The following is a 14,419-nucleotide window of genomic DNA, read 5'->3' as shown; positions in this document are numbered from 1 at the left end:
ATACAACAATGAGAATGAATAAAATGTTACACACACTGTAAATGTGTGACTTTGAATCTAATAAGAAATATATATTTGGTCTTTGTCCTGGTTCCTGCCCCAAGAGTTTCTAAAACCCCTGGAAGTTCCCAAGTGCTAGAGAGAGGAGGGTTTTTGTTAGTTCGAAGGCCCTTACCTGAGATTATGCTAATGAGGTTATCCTTCTAGGGCAGCTGGGTAGCTTCAGGATGGGGCTGATTGCCAGAGGAACCAGCTGTGGTTAGAGGGTTGGAACTTTCAGCCCCATCTCTGAGAAGGAGAGAGGATCTGGGGATTGAGATAGTCACCGATGACTAATCATTTAATCAGCCATGTCTACAGCTATGAACTGAATGTTTATATCCCCACAAAATTCATATATTGAAATCCTAACCCCCAGTGTGATGCTATTAGATGGTAGGACCTTTGGGAGGTGATTAGGTCATGAGGGTAGTGCCCTCAATAACAGCATTAGTGCCCTTATCAAAAAGGTCCCAGAGAGCTATTTTGTCCTTCTGTCATGTGAGGACAGAGCAAAGGAGCTATCTATGGACCAGGAAGCAGACTCTCACCAGGCACCACGTCTGCCAGCACCTTTACCTAGGACGGTCCAGCCCCCAAATGTGAGGAATACATCTGTGTTGTTTATAAGCCACCCACCCAGTGTATGGTATTCTGTTAGAGCAGCCGGAGGTTTGGGGGAGAATTATTTTCCTTGACTTCCCTAGCTTCCAGAGGCTGCCTGTGTTTCATCTCCCGAGCTAGCAAGTGCGTTGCTCTTCCCGGCTTCCATGGTCACCTCTCCGTCACTGACTCTGACTCTCCTGCCTCCCACATTATTATGAGAACCATTGTGGCTACACTCGGCCCACCAAGATAATCCAAAATAACCTCCCATTTTAAGGTCTTTAATTTCATCATAGCTTCAAAATCCCTTTTGCCATTCAAAGTAACACATTCACAGGTTCTCAGGATTAGGACATAGACACCTTTGAAGGGATATTATCCTGCCTACTGCATGATTCTGAGAAACAAACCCTAAAACTAACAAGTCATTTCTAATTGAATTTGTGTCTTTAACAAGAAAGCTGTGAGAAGAATGGAGATAAAGTCTAAGTAATTCCTTTCAAAATACATCATGAAGGTGGCTCATCACATTTTATGTCGTCTTTGGAGGTGGGAGGGGAATTCTGGGGATGCTCCCTCTTTTAGTTCATCCATCCCCTGATACATTCTGGCTGGATCTGGGGATTTTAAGTCATTTGAAATAGCAAATGTGCATGATCCCTCTCCCTACTAACATACTTACTTTTAGTTTTAAAACTTGATGATGACTAAGGTGGTTTTGTTTCTTTGGTGATTTTTTTTGTGTGTCATTACCCTTCATGGAGAACAGAGAAGCCAAATAAGAGTTGAGTAATTCTGCTTTGACGCTCTCTTTGTTATTTATACAACATCTCTTCCAGGAAGTGTGTCAACTCTCTGCCTGGCCATTCCTCAGACTCTCTGCACAGCTGCCATTCTAATGTGCTTGCAGCTCCCTGGAGGGGCCATATCTTCTCACAATTCCATGGCTTTGTACATGTTTCCTTCCTGTCTAGAAATGTCTTTCTCCCATTTATTTATTTGACTAACTGCTACTTATCCACTAAGATCCAATTTAGGATTTATTCCATATAAAAAACTATTTCCAGGCCCTTCTCTACCCCCATATAATCTGAGTAGATACTCGTATTTATGTTCAGATACAATCCTAAATTTTCCTATAAAAGCGTGTATCAAACTATATTATATGGGTGGTTTTTTTTAAACCTTTACCATTAGATGAGTCCTTTAGGGCAAGATCCTATTTCATTTACCTTTGAAACTCTGGAACTCAGAGCTTCAAAAGAATGAATGAATACATGAATAAGATTAAATTAAATAGAATTAAAACCTGTTAGGACCTAGTTCTGGTTATACCTAAAATTGAACTAAATTGATTAACTTCCCTGAGTCTTGGTTTTCTCTTCTCATGAGGATAATAGCTGTTCCTTTTTTTTTCCTTATTTGTCATTGTGAGGATTAAATAGAATAACATAGGTAAAAGTCCATGTGAACAGTGAAATTTTACAGAAACCTATTGTCAACTCACTGAGCTGGGTGTAGGCAATACAAGAAAGAATAAAATATATTCCTGCCATTGAGGAACTTAGATATGTCATGAATGTCAAGGAAACAGAGAAAGGAATTATTTCCTCTGCTGTGAGTAGGGAGAATGTCAAAGAGAGATACAAAGAGTAGTATTTGAGCTGGGCCATAAGGCAGACACATTTGCTTGGTTTAGAATTATGAAATGATAAGATTATTACAAATTCAAATAAACAAAAAGTACTATGGGAGTACAGAGAGAGAACTGTTTAATTTTGCCTAGGGGAGTCAGATAAAGAAAGCTTCACAGAAGAGATGACATTTAGGGTAGAACTCGAAGGACAAATAGCACCTTCCAATTCTGTAAAACCCTAGCAGGAGGAAAGAAATTCTAGGCAGACACCAGACTAGATGACTAGGCTAGTTTGGCTACAACATATGGTGTAGTGTGACAACTGGCTGCCAAGTCCCAGAGGAGGGTGTTTCCAACCTCCACCTGAAGGTATGAGACTGGGTCAATAGCAGCTGAAGCCAAGAAGGGCGTAGAGGATGACTGAATGACAGATGGGGCAAAGTCGCCTTAGACTGATGTCAGGATCGGCCCAAGCTGGAGGAATAACACAATTGCCAAAAGGAAATCTGAGAGCAAAGACCAGTAGTCAGAAATGGATAGATGCCATGGTGTCAACACAGGGGCAGGGCATGTTTCCAAAGGCAAAAGTCCAGTAGCCCAGCTGAGTTTGAAAGCTCTCAGTGAGCACCATCAGGGACAAGACATAAAACAAAGGCTGTTGAGGAAGAAAAGAGAATCTCTGAGGGTTGAATTGTTTTGACAGTGTAAGACAGGGATGCTGTTATTTCTAAGAGTCCAACGAGGATTCATGGCATGAAAACATTCAGTTTTAGCTCCTGGTAGATGGGCTTGCTGTCTTCTCTGGGGCAGAAAACACCACCCACTCCATTTGCCCACCTTTGTGGCAGTTATGTGCAAGTATGCTAGTGCAAGAAATAAAGCTGAATAAAACCAGAGAGGGTCTCATAGGAAGGCCCTATAATACCACAGTGAGGAGTCTATGATTTGGCATGTAATGGGGAGCCATGGAAAGATTATGAACAGGGAGGCCACATGATTAAAAGCTGAACTTTAAGAAAATCAGCAGAAAAGCTAATGGCAGATCTAATGATGTTTCAACAAGTAGATTTTAAGTTATAAGAAGTTTAAATTGGAGGCTTTTATCTATGCATTTATTAAACCTATATTATCTGACTTGCAATAAGGCTAGATGATGCCATTGTATGGACCAACTAGAGGCCCAGTGCATGAATTTCTGCACAGGTAGGATCCGGCTGGAGGGGAGTAAGGGCTGCAGGAGGTTGGCCGACTGGCCCTGCCCCAAATCGGCCAGTTGGCCAGCCACAGTGTGCGTCATAGTGACCGGTCGTTCTGGTCATTCATCACATTCACCACTTTGTTGCTATGTGTGTGTAAATGGTAGTGGTGAGTATATGTCTAAAGAGGAATCAGAATTTGCATTTTTATGAAATCACACAAGTGCATTCTGAATGTAATGCAGGCACATTTATAGGCCTCAAAACTACTTAACTCCTAGGAAAAAAACTTCATGATCTCGGTAAACAGACGACAAACTGCATTTTCTCGGGGATGTTAATTTATGTTCAAAGAAACACCACAGAATGAGCCCCAAGATTCAAGCTCCATTGTCATCATATACAAATTTAGCATCTCTAGAAATAAAATCCACTAAAAGGCAATGAATCAAAAATACACTATTGAAATTTCCTTTTGGAAACTCCTAAAAGTAAACTATTTCGTTCATCAGAAACGTAATTTTAAAGTAGTACACTTACTTTCCTTCTTAACACTTTATTTGCACGGGAGACTCAAGCAGCCATTGCCATTGTCATTGAAATAGTTCCTGGTAAAAACCTCCTGTGCATGTGACAAATGTATATGCAGAGATGGGATAGAAGCAGCAACCCCATGATGTGTTGGTGGTTAAATAGTTAGCTATACTAGTAATTTCTACATACCATTGTTTTATTTTATCCTCACTAGAACCCTGAGAGGAAACTATAGAGAATATTATCCCCCTTATAGAGATGAGAAAACTAAGGCTCAGGGAAATTAATTATATCACCCAAATAGTCAGCATAGTCTAGACTTGCCTGCTAATCCAGTACTAGTAAGAGTTCCATTGTATAAAATTATGTCTTTCCTAAGGTTCAGACTGAGCAAATAAATTTAGGATTTTAGGTTTATGGGAATAGAAGAGAGCAGCAGTAATCTATATCCCCTATTCCTGTTACTACACAGATCTCCTATATATTTGTACATTTGACATAATTTTCATGCATGGACACTCTACTTGGTACTGGAGTTGCAATGATAAATAAACCAAGCATGGTTCCCATGTCCCTGAAACTTGCTATCTAGTGGGAAAGAGAAACAGCAAGGAAATGGTTCCACACATATTTAATGACATTCGTGTTATTTTGTTGGTAAGATGGGAGAGGAACTTTTGTCATAAAACGACTCAATCATTATCAAGCACTAGCCCCATGCACAATATAATGGATTCAAACATGAAGTTAATTTTTCTTATTTCTTGGTGCCCATTTAGTCACTGAAAGTCGTTCAGTTAATTTATAGTATCTCTAGCCTTTGTTGATGCTTAACTGCTAGACCAGGACTGTGCCACTGGAAGCATATGTGTAAAGAATTTATGTTTATTCAAATTTTTAATTCTGGTGGAAATCATTTTCCCAGAGAAATAGCAATTGAGGACCAAAATGACCTGCAGTCTTTTTTACTAATACTCAGGGAGAGAAAGAGTATTCCTCCCATGTGTTCATCATTTTTGATGAAATCAGGTCAAAGAAGATCATTGAATTGGGAGGCCAAGAACATAGGGTAAAATTCTGGCTCTTGTCCCCTCATAAGCTATAGGACCAACAGAAAGTTACTGCCTTTCAAGGGTCTCAGTGTTTTTCATCTGTAAAAGGTGGCTGGTCTAGATCTTTAAATACTCTTGAATTCTGTGAAATAAACTCACTAAGTGCTAATAAACTTCAGAATTTGTTTAGATCTAAATATCTGGCCCATGTATTTAATGAACAAATTATGGGTTTCAATTATTATTTTGCATATGTCTAATGTAAATATAATAGCCATTAGAAAGAATAAATTTATTTTAAATTTGAGTTACTCTGTATACAAAAGAAAGACGTTTAAGCATTTTTAGATCACTTACATATTTTAGAACTAAAATTACCTGACACCTTTTACACCAGTCAACAAATAGCCATAGTGTAGCGGGTAATTGTAAGTTCAAAAGCCCATGTTGAGGTTTCTTTTTATAGCCATAGAGTTCTGAAAGTAATCTAGTAAGGGAACATGATAGGGAGAAACTATTTTCTGGTTGTGTTTCTCAAGCTTTTCATGTAAATCCATAAAAATTAGCTCTCACGGACTTTCTGTGACATTTCTGTGGAGTAGTATGAACAATTTGGGTTAAAGTATGTGGGGTAAACTGGAGGAAGCATATTAGCATGCAGTATTAAAGCGAACTCCACTTTCTCTTTGGTGACATAAATGAATGATTTGCAATCAGTTGATTATCTAACCAAGCTAAGAATTTCCCATTCTTTGATTTTTGTTAAACTCCCTTTAGAAAATTGATGTCTAGCTGGGGTCAATTAAAAAAGATTAGCACATATGGCATAGTTGCATAAGTCAAGAAGTTTTAACATTCCTATTTAATTTAATAACCGTATTTAATACCTTATAGTTTTGAAAGTTTAGCCTGAGCTTAAGTTAAAAGCCAGATTTTATTCTACTCTTTTGTGTTTCTTCTTCCTCTTTCTGAGTGTAGGATAAAAAGAACGAAACATTTCTTTTATATAAAACCTCATAAGCTTTTATAGAAACCCCTCTTATTAAAAACAACAACAAAAGCACCATCCTTAAAAAATAAAGAAATACCAGCAAATAAATTAAACATGATAGGCACTTAAAACTGAGGAACAGAAATAAGTTGATAGCAACTTTGAATTCTTGTTTCATTCTTCCATATCATCTTAAATAGTAATTCAGTACTCAATTTCTGAATCAACTGAACTTGGTATTGATTTCACAATGCAAAATAAACCAAAATTATGAGAAACTTTTCATGAACAAATAAATTCTATTTTATTCTAGCCTTAGATCAATATAGCACTTGCTTTCCAAATTAAGTTTTGATCATGTGGGCTATTGGATTTTTACAAAACTTGAAAGTAGCTCATAAAGTATGCTAATTAAATTTAAGAGTTTGTAATAATGTTGACTTTGTATTCTGATTAGAAAATGGCATATTTCTTTTCTGTGACTAAATTTCCCATTATTATATGTATGCATGTAGTTGTACCATGTTAGAGACAAAATGATACTTTTTACCCTGGTTTTTCTGGGGGGGGGGGCTTTTATAACCCTAATTTCTCCTGCATGTCTCCATCTTATTTTCAGCCTGAAGTACAGTACCATCTTGTTTAACTCTGGATGTCCCACAGACACCTAGATCTCAGGCTTTTTGAATCCATCAGATATTCTGCCCTAGATCTCAGCCTGTCCAAACTGAACTAATTCACTTTCTTTTCCATCAAGTTGGCTTCAAGATCTCTTATTGCTCTTAATTATTGGTGTAATCATGTCAGAAGTCTCCAACTATCCTTTATCCTAATGATCCATTATCCCAATTCCAAATGATTAGAGTCCTGTCACTCATACTAGAGCAATGTATTTGACATTTGAGCCTCTTGCTCAGTTCCACTGCCTCAGCTCTAGTTCAGGGGCTTCAGAGTATCTGTGTGGAGTAACACTTCCGTTTATTAGCCATGTGACAAGGTAACCCCTCTAAGCCTTAGTTTCCTTAAATATTAAGTGGAGGGTGACCTTACCGCAGCGTGTTGCTGGGAGAATGAAGAAGACTAAAGCATTTAAGGCATTTAGCAAACTTCTGACGTGCAGTAAGCTGAACTTAGTTAGGAGAAAGGTAAAAAAGAAGAGAAGTTTGTAGTCCCAGTAGACAGGCTTGGAAACTGCATAGCCCATTCAGGGGTAAAAATTGTGTACTTAGGTATCAATAGTTTTCCATAGCTGTTGCTATTTAACACATCCATTGAATTCCTAACAAATTCATTGAATTTCACACATCTGAATTCCTAATATGTGCTAAAATATTTCTATTTCTAGAAATTCCAGGCAATTTTTTGAAATGTTCCTTGTCATTTTTTACAATTTTTCTTTTTTGTCAGTTTGAGGTGCTTTTAGAACGTATTAAGCATAGTTACATTTATATATGACAATTCTATAAATTTCTTACATGTTTGATTCTGAAAATTTTCATTTCAGTTGACTGTCTCTAGCTTGCTTCTTTGGCTATTTGATCTTTTTTTTCCCCTTATAGGCTTATGTTTCTTGGATTTTTATCTATTAGAATTCTTTGAGATCTGAGGTTGAAGTTAATTAATACACTTGTTTTTTTAGGTAGTTGAGGGCACTAGCAGGACAGCTTTAAATATTCAGTTTAAGGCTTTTTGAATCCATCAGATATTCTGCCCTAAATTATGTGATGGCTGGCTTATGATTAAGAACCTCTCCTCCCTTCCTCTCACCTCCTTCCACCCCTCCACCACCACCATCCATAGTGAAAGCTTAGGCAGGCAAAATATTATTTTTTCAACATGAATGTTTTTAGTTTACCCACTGAAGAAACTGCTTTGGGGGCACTGGTTTATACAATGGTGTTTCTGTTTGAATTCAGACAATGGGGGTGCCCTGGTTTTGTCTCTTGACCGTCACATAAGACATTTAAAATTCAAGTTCTACCCCAGAAAGAATTTTCGGATGCCCAACAGGCAAACACCTTTGTATCCTGCATCTAAGAATGCACCTAGCTTATGCATGCCTATAGAAAGTTGAGTGTGTGTGTGTGTGTGTGTGTGTGTGTGTGTGTGTGTAGTTGATCTAAAAGATGTTCTGTTGCTCTGTACTGGGATTGTGACTTCAAGACAGCTAAATCACTACAGTGCCAGAGAAAGAAGATATACTTTTAGGAGAACCACTGTCATAGTGAAAAAATTGTAAAACTTTTAGCTTTTTAACTAAAGAGTTAAAAAAAAAAAAAAACCTTCAAAATTAAGCTCAGAGTTTACTTGGATTACTTCTTATGTAACAGAGGATTGATCTGGAAGAAAGGGGGCCCTGAGAATGAAAATTAGAATGTAGAAGAAAATCAGAAGTCTAACCAGAGAATAGAGAATTCTGAAATTCACCACCTTCTCATTCTTCTTTACCTTAGAAAGCATCACTTCCTCCTTCCCTCTCCCACTGTCTCCCCTTTGCCTCACTAGCCAGTTCCTCCTCTATGATAATTCTATAAATCTTTCAGGACAGTATCATTTCCTTACTTGAGTTAATTACTTTCCAAAAGCAAACCATTTTCTACCTCCTATTTGATAAAAATTTATTAAGTTTGTATTCCAATATGCCCTTGGGAGCCAAATCCAAATTTACACCCTGAGGGCAAATGCTCACACAAGAGAATTACAGAACTCTTTTGATATAGTATTTTAAATCTCAGGAATATGTATGAAAATGAAATCTTCAGAAGGTGATCAACTAAGCATAAAATTTAACTTTAGATCTGTTTGAATTTGCCAATACTGATGTGCTTATTGGAAAACCCAGATTCCCATAGTTTGTTGAGTAGACTAATACAGCTTTCATTCAATATGGATCAAAAAATAAAAGTGAGACTCAGGAAATGAATTAAAAAAAACCCATAAAATAACAGAAAGTAATTATAATAGACTAGAGGCCCGGTGCATGGATTCATGCACCGGTGGGATTCCTCATCCTGGCCTGCGCCTTCTCGCAATGTGGGACCCCTCAGGGGATGTTGGAGAGCCGGTTTCAGCCTGATCCCTACAGACCAGGCCGAGGAACCCCACTGGTGCACGAATTCATGTACCAGGCCTCTAATATGCATATAAAATCGTTGGTTAATCTCTTCCATTCCTCCCCCCTCCCCCCTTCTCTCTGAGATTTATCAATCTGTTGGATGTTTCCATGCCTGTGGTTTCCGTATATAATATATAGTATTAAAATCCTATCTATTCACTGTTTATGAGAGACATGCTTAAAACACAGGGGCACACAAAAACTGGAAAAGGAACATTTTATTGGTGAGGACCTTTAGAGTCTGGAGGCAATTTCTACCACATTTGGTGTCCTGCTCTGACCTCATTACCAGGTGGCCCACAAAGCTGCCAGCTTTCAGTGGTGCTCAGTATATATAGTATTAAAATCCTATCTATTCACTGTTTATGAGAGACATGCTTAAAACACAGGGGCACACAAAAACTGGAAAAGGAACATTTTATTGGTGAGGACCTTTAGAGTCTGGAGGCAATTTCTACCACATTTGGTGTCCTGCTCTGACCTCATTACCAGGTGGCCCACAAAGCTGCCAGCTTTCAGTGGTGCTCAGTGCAACAGAAGACTCTCCACTGGCCATCCTGCAATAGAAATGTTTTACAACTAAGTCCTTTGACCAAGCAGGCACAATGATACTCAAAGTCTGCTCACTAGGACTTCTGTAGAGACTGTAGCAAGCCCCATAAGAAAATCAGTGTCCTTTGAAGCTCTTAGCAAAGCCAACCTTTTTTTGGCAATGTAGTGAACTTTCTTTTTTTTTTTTTTTTTTTTTTTGAGAAAGAGTTTCTGTCTTGCTACTAGGTTTGGGTGTTAAGTGAATGAGTGAATCAGGGAAGTGTGGAACTCAAACTGACCATCATGAGTTGATACTACCTCATCTTGTATTTATTTATTTACTCACGAACTCAGATGTGTTCAATGCCATTTAGTCCTTAAGAAGTGGTTTTCAGACTATTTGAATTGAGATCCATATTAAGAAATATTGTCATCCTCTCTACCATTTAACCTCATTTCATTGAGGTTAAACTAAGGTCTGTAGAGATAAAGTAATTTACTGAGGTCACATAAACACTCATGTGCAATATTGGAAAAAATGTTTTTGCAAAATTAAACATTCCTTTACTATGTGTAGTGTACTATAATATTTTAAAACAATATTTAATAGTTTATTGATTTTTAGAAAGAGAGAAAGGGAGAGGGAAAGTGAAACATTGATGTGAGAGCACAGCATGCCATATTAAGAAATATTGTCATCCTCTCTACCATTTAACCTCATTTCATTGAGGTTAAACTAAGGTCTGTAGAGATAAAGTAATTTACTGAGGTCACATAAACACTCATGTGCAATATTGGAAAAAATGTTTTTGCAAAATTAAACATTCCTTTACTATGTGTAGTGTACTATAATATTTTAAAACAATATTTAATAGTTTATTGATTTTTAGAAAGAGAGAAAGGGAGAGGGAAAGTGAAACATTGATGTGAGAGCACAGCATGGATTGCCTGCCTCCTGCACTCCCCCTACGGGGGATCAAGTCTGCAACATGAGCATGTGCCCTTGACTGGGGATCAAACTGGCAACCTCCTGGTGCATGGGACGATACATAACCAAATAAGCCACATGGGCCAGGGCTGTCCTATGATATTTTTTATTCTATTTTATACTATTTTATCTTCAAATATTGTTATAACTCACTAAATTTATTTCACAGCCCACTGAAGGTGGTGATGTGCAGTTTGAAATAGTCCCTCCAAGGCCTGGTCTTGAAGGCACAAGCAAGTGTAGGACCCCCAGTGGAACTACTTGTGCCTTACTGCCAGGGTCGCATTCAGTCTATACCTCAGGCTCCCGGAATGGCTGATGAAGCTGAATAAGACTGGGCTAGGAGTAACAATTCTGTATACTTCGTTTATAAATAAACATACTAGGTTCTTCTTACCACAATCTCTGCCCCATTCACTATTTTATATGGTGAAAGAACTATACCTTGATGAAAACTATCACCATTTGCTATCATTTTAAAGTAATTATATCCTTTTAAGTTAGAACTGCAAAAAAAGGTTAAATTTTTTTCTAAGTAAATAACCTAGTTTTAGGGATGCTAGCCATCATCATTACATATGTGCAATGTGTTGAAAATAATTGATGAAATCTTGTTGAAAATAATTCATGCACCGGTGGGGTTCTGTAGAGACTGTAGCAAGCCCCTTTAGCTTTTTAACTAAGCCCCTTTAGCTTTTTAACTAAGCCCCTTTAGCTTTTTAACATGTCCTTAGTATCAAACATTTTAGTACTGAAAGGGTTTTAGAAATCACTTTTTAAAAGACCCTCATTTCATTGAGGTTAAACTAAGGTCTGTAGAGATAAAGTAATTTACTGAGATCACATACATTGAATACTAGAACTGAGGATACAGCTCAGGTCTTCTGATACCTGGACTAGTATTCTTATCTGCTGTTTGTTTCAATACGTCTAATCATGAGCTTCTCATTTACATTCTATATTTGGCACTGAGTAAAAATAAGCATTTAGCTTCATCAAAATTTCCCAACAGGTGGCTAAATGGGTCGCAAAGTGATTCTTATGATCTTTATGCCCTGCTCAAGGACTATTCAGATCCAGAAAGAGGAAAATATCCCCAGAATGCTGTGTTCTTTCATTATTCCACACAACCCACATAATTATATTGCTGAAACACTAACCATTAATATTTTTCTGGATAAACTTGAAATATATTTTTTTCTAAACACAGCAATGTGGGACAATGGGCAAATACAAAGATGACTTTTATTATTACTTTTGTTTTGAAAAATGCCATAGAGGAGCCAAATGTAGTGTCTCTAGTCAAAACTTACATACATAATAAGATTGAAAATATTCTTAAAGGTCTTTAAGAAGGGTGCTCTAATAATAATACTATTTAGCATATTCCCTATATCTTGTAAATTGTGAGAGATCATGCCCCCATGTCAGAATGGAACTCATTTATGCTTTGTGGACTCAAATACTTCATATATGCCTTCATCTTCTGTGTTTCTGCCCACTTCCCCTATTTTTTAAAAATTTCTTTTCACAAAACATGTCTGTATCTAGAAAACATTTGAAACATCTAGGTATTATTAATTATCCTAATGTCTGTTATCATGTCATAGAAATATCCTAGCCAATTACTGAACACCTGTAAGGCTTGGCTGCCAGGTTTGCTCTCTCAATAATGGCTCTGCCAGAAATAGAGTGAAATTTGGCTGTTCATGAAGTTTAATCTTGGTGATGTAAAATAGTAGTCACCAATGTCATTTTTATTGCTTTATGCCCACCTCTGTTTGCTATTACTGATATTTCCTATTTTTTCTGATTCTTTAAATAAGTCTATTATGTAATACTAGTATTTGTATGTAATGGAGTTCCCCACCATTTCTGAAATTACCTAGCTCAGTGTGAAATCTGCCTCTGGCAAACCCAGAAACTCAGAAATTCTTTTATACAAAGCAAGTTTAATAACACTTGGTAATACTATTACATAATCATAACAATGCACATTTGCTAACATGTCCAAAGCCAAAAATATTGATATTGGATAACATGACCTTTATCAGAATCATCAATTTTATGGTTGCATGATGGGTACCGTGAATTCAGCTGAGAGCTCTGTGGGCATCAGCTCAGGTCACCCTCACCAACATCATTAAAGAGAGGTGTCTCCATATTCCATCCTCATTTCTGTGGTTCAGGAAGCTGAGCCATTGGCAAATGTAGTTTGTCACCCAAGGCACAATTGGAGAAATCCAAGTGCATCTGCAACTCCAGCCTGCCATATTCAGCTTAAGTAAAAAATAATTACCCAGGATATATAAAAGAGAATTGGTAGACTACTTTTATTATTTTTAGTAACTTTATCCTGTTAATAAAAATGTTTCCAGAAAACAAAGGCTTCTTTTACAACAATTGTTCATATATGACCCCATATGTGGTAGTTCCTCTTACTTGTGAAAGATGGGCTTTTCTAAATGAAAAAATCCCGCCTATTAATTGGTAAAATAATTGCAAGGAAGATTTTAAACAAGAAACACAAACTTAAGTAGTGGCCAGGTTGGTCACACAAGTGAGAGATCAGAAAGGTTAGGGTAGTGGTGATGGAGAACACAGCCTAATCCAGTGGTTCTCAGGTGCAGCTCTCTGCCTGCAGCATCAGCACCTGGGAATCTGTTAGAAGGAGACATTCTTTGGTCCCACCCCAGACCTACTGAATCAGAAACTCTAAAGGTAGGAAGTTAAATATTGTCACTGGTCCCAACCCTTTGGGTTTGCCTCTGTGGGTTCCAGTTGATAGTTTCCAGGAGCAAGACCCACAGATCACTTTGTAAAGTTTTTTGAGTTTTCAAGTTATGCCTGCAATATGGCATTTTATGAGAATGTTTAAATGGTAGCAATATTTCAGTTAGAAACAAATAAGTAAGCAAAATCGCTGACAGCTAAATAAAATATTTTTGCCAACCCAACCTTGCCTGGACTGTCAGTTTTTGATTTCTGGTTTAGAACATTAGTCAAAAGATACAATGTTCTCAGCACACTTAGCTTTTACCAACATTTATTGTATTAGTAAGTACACAAGACCAACTTGATTCTTCTTGAGAAGATGAAGAGCTGATTAAGCAGTTTTCTTAAAATTTGAGATTTGTTGCAAGAGGACCAGGAATGAATAATACAAATAGTTAAACTTAAAAATAGGTTTATATTTTATAAAAGTAGTGAAAGCACATAATAACATGCAAATACTGTTGGAGGGTACCACTGCTAGTTATCTTGTCAGTGTTTAGTATTACGAGAAATACGTGATTTTTATTCTTCATCTATCTTTATAACCATTTTTTCTTATTTTAGATCCATCAACTTTTTTATTAAATTTTATTGGAATCCGTATAACAAAAGATAATGGAATTAGTCTCTAACCTGTTCTCCCTGTTTGATATTTCACCTGGTGATTTTTATTAGATTATTTTATGATACAATTTTATAAGCTTATTTAGTAATTTAGATTAGTGATTAAAGTTAATTTAAAATAAAATGTAAAAATAAATAAATAAATAAATACAATATTTTTTCAGCTTTCTCTATAAATTGATTTGAAATACTAAGTCTAAATGTCATTTATAATGTCATGATTATATACATTCACATCAGAATTTATTACTATGATAAGACTCAGAGAAAAGTAAATTGAATACCATATCTTTAAATCTGGGTCACTTGAAAAAAAGAATAGTCATTAAAGC

This window comes from Myotis davidii, unplaced genomic scaffold, assembly GCF_000327345.1.
Source record: "Myotis davidii unplaced genomic scaffold, ASM32734v1 scaffold346, whole genome shotgun sequence".
Classification (NCBI taxonomy): domain Eukaryota; kingdom Metazoa; phylum Chordata; class Mammalia; order Chiroptera; family Vespertilionidae; genus Myotis; species Myotis davidii.
The sequence above is the reverse complement of the archived record's forward strand: the minus strand, read 5'-3'. Positions refer to the sequence as shown.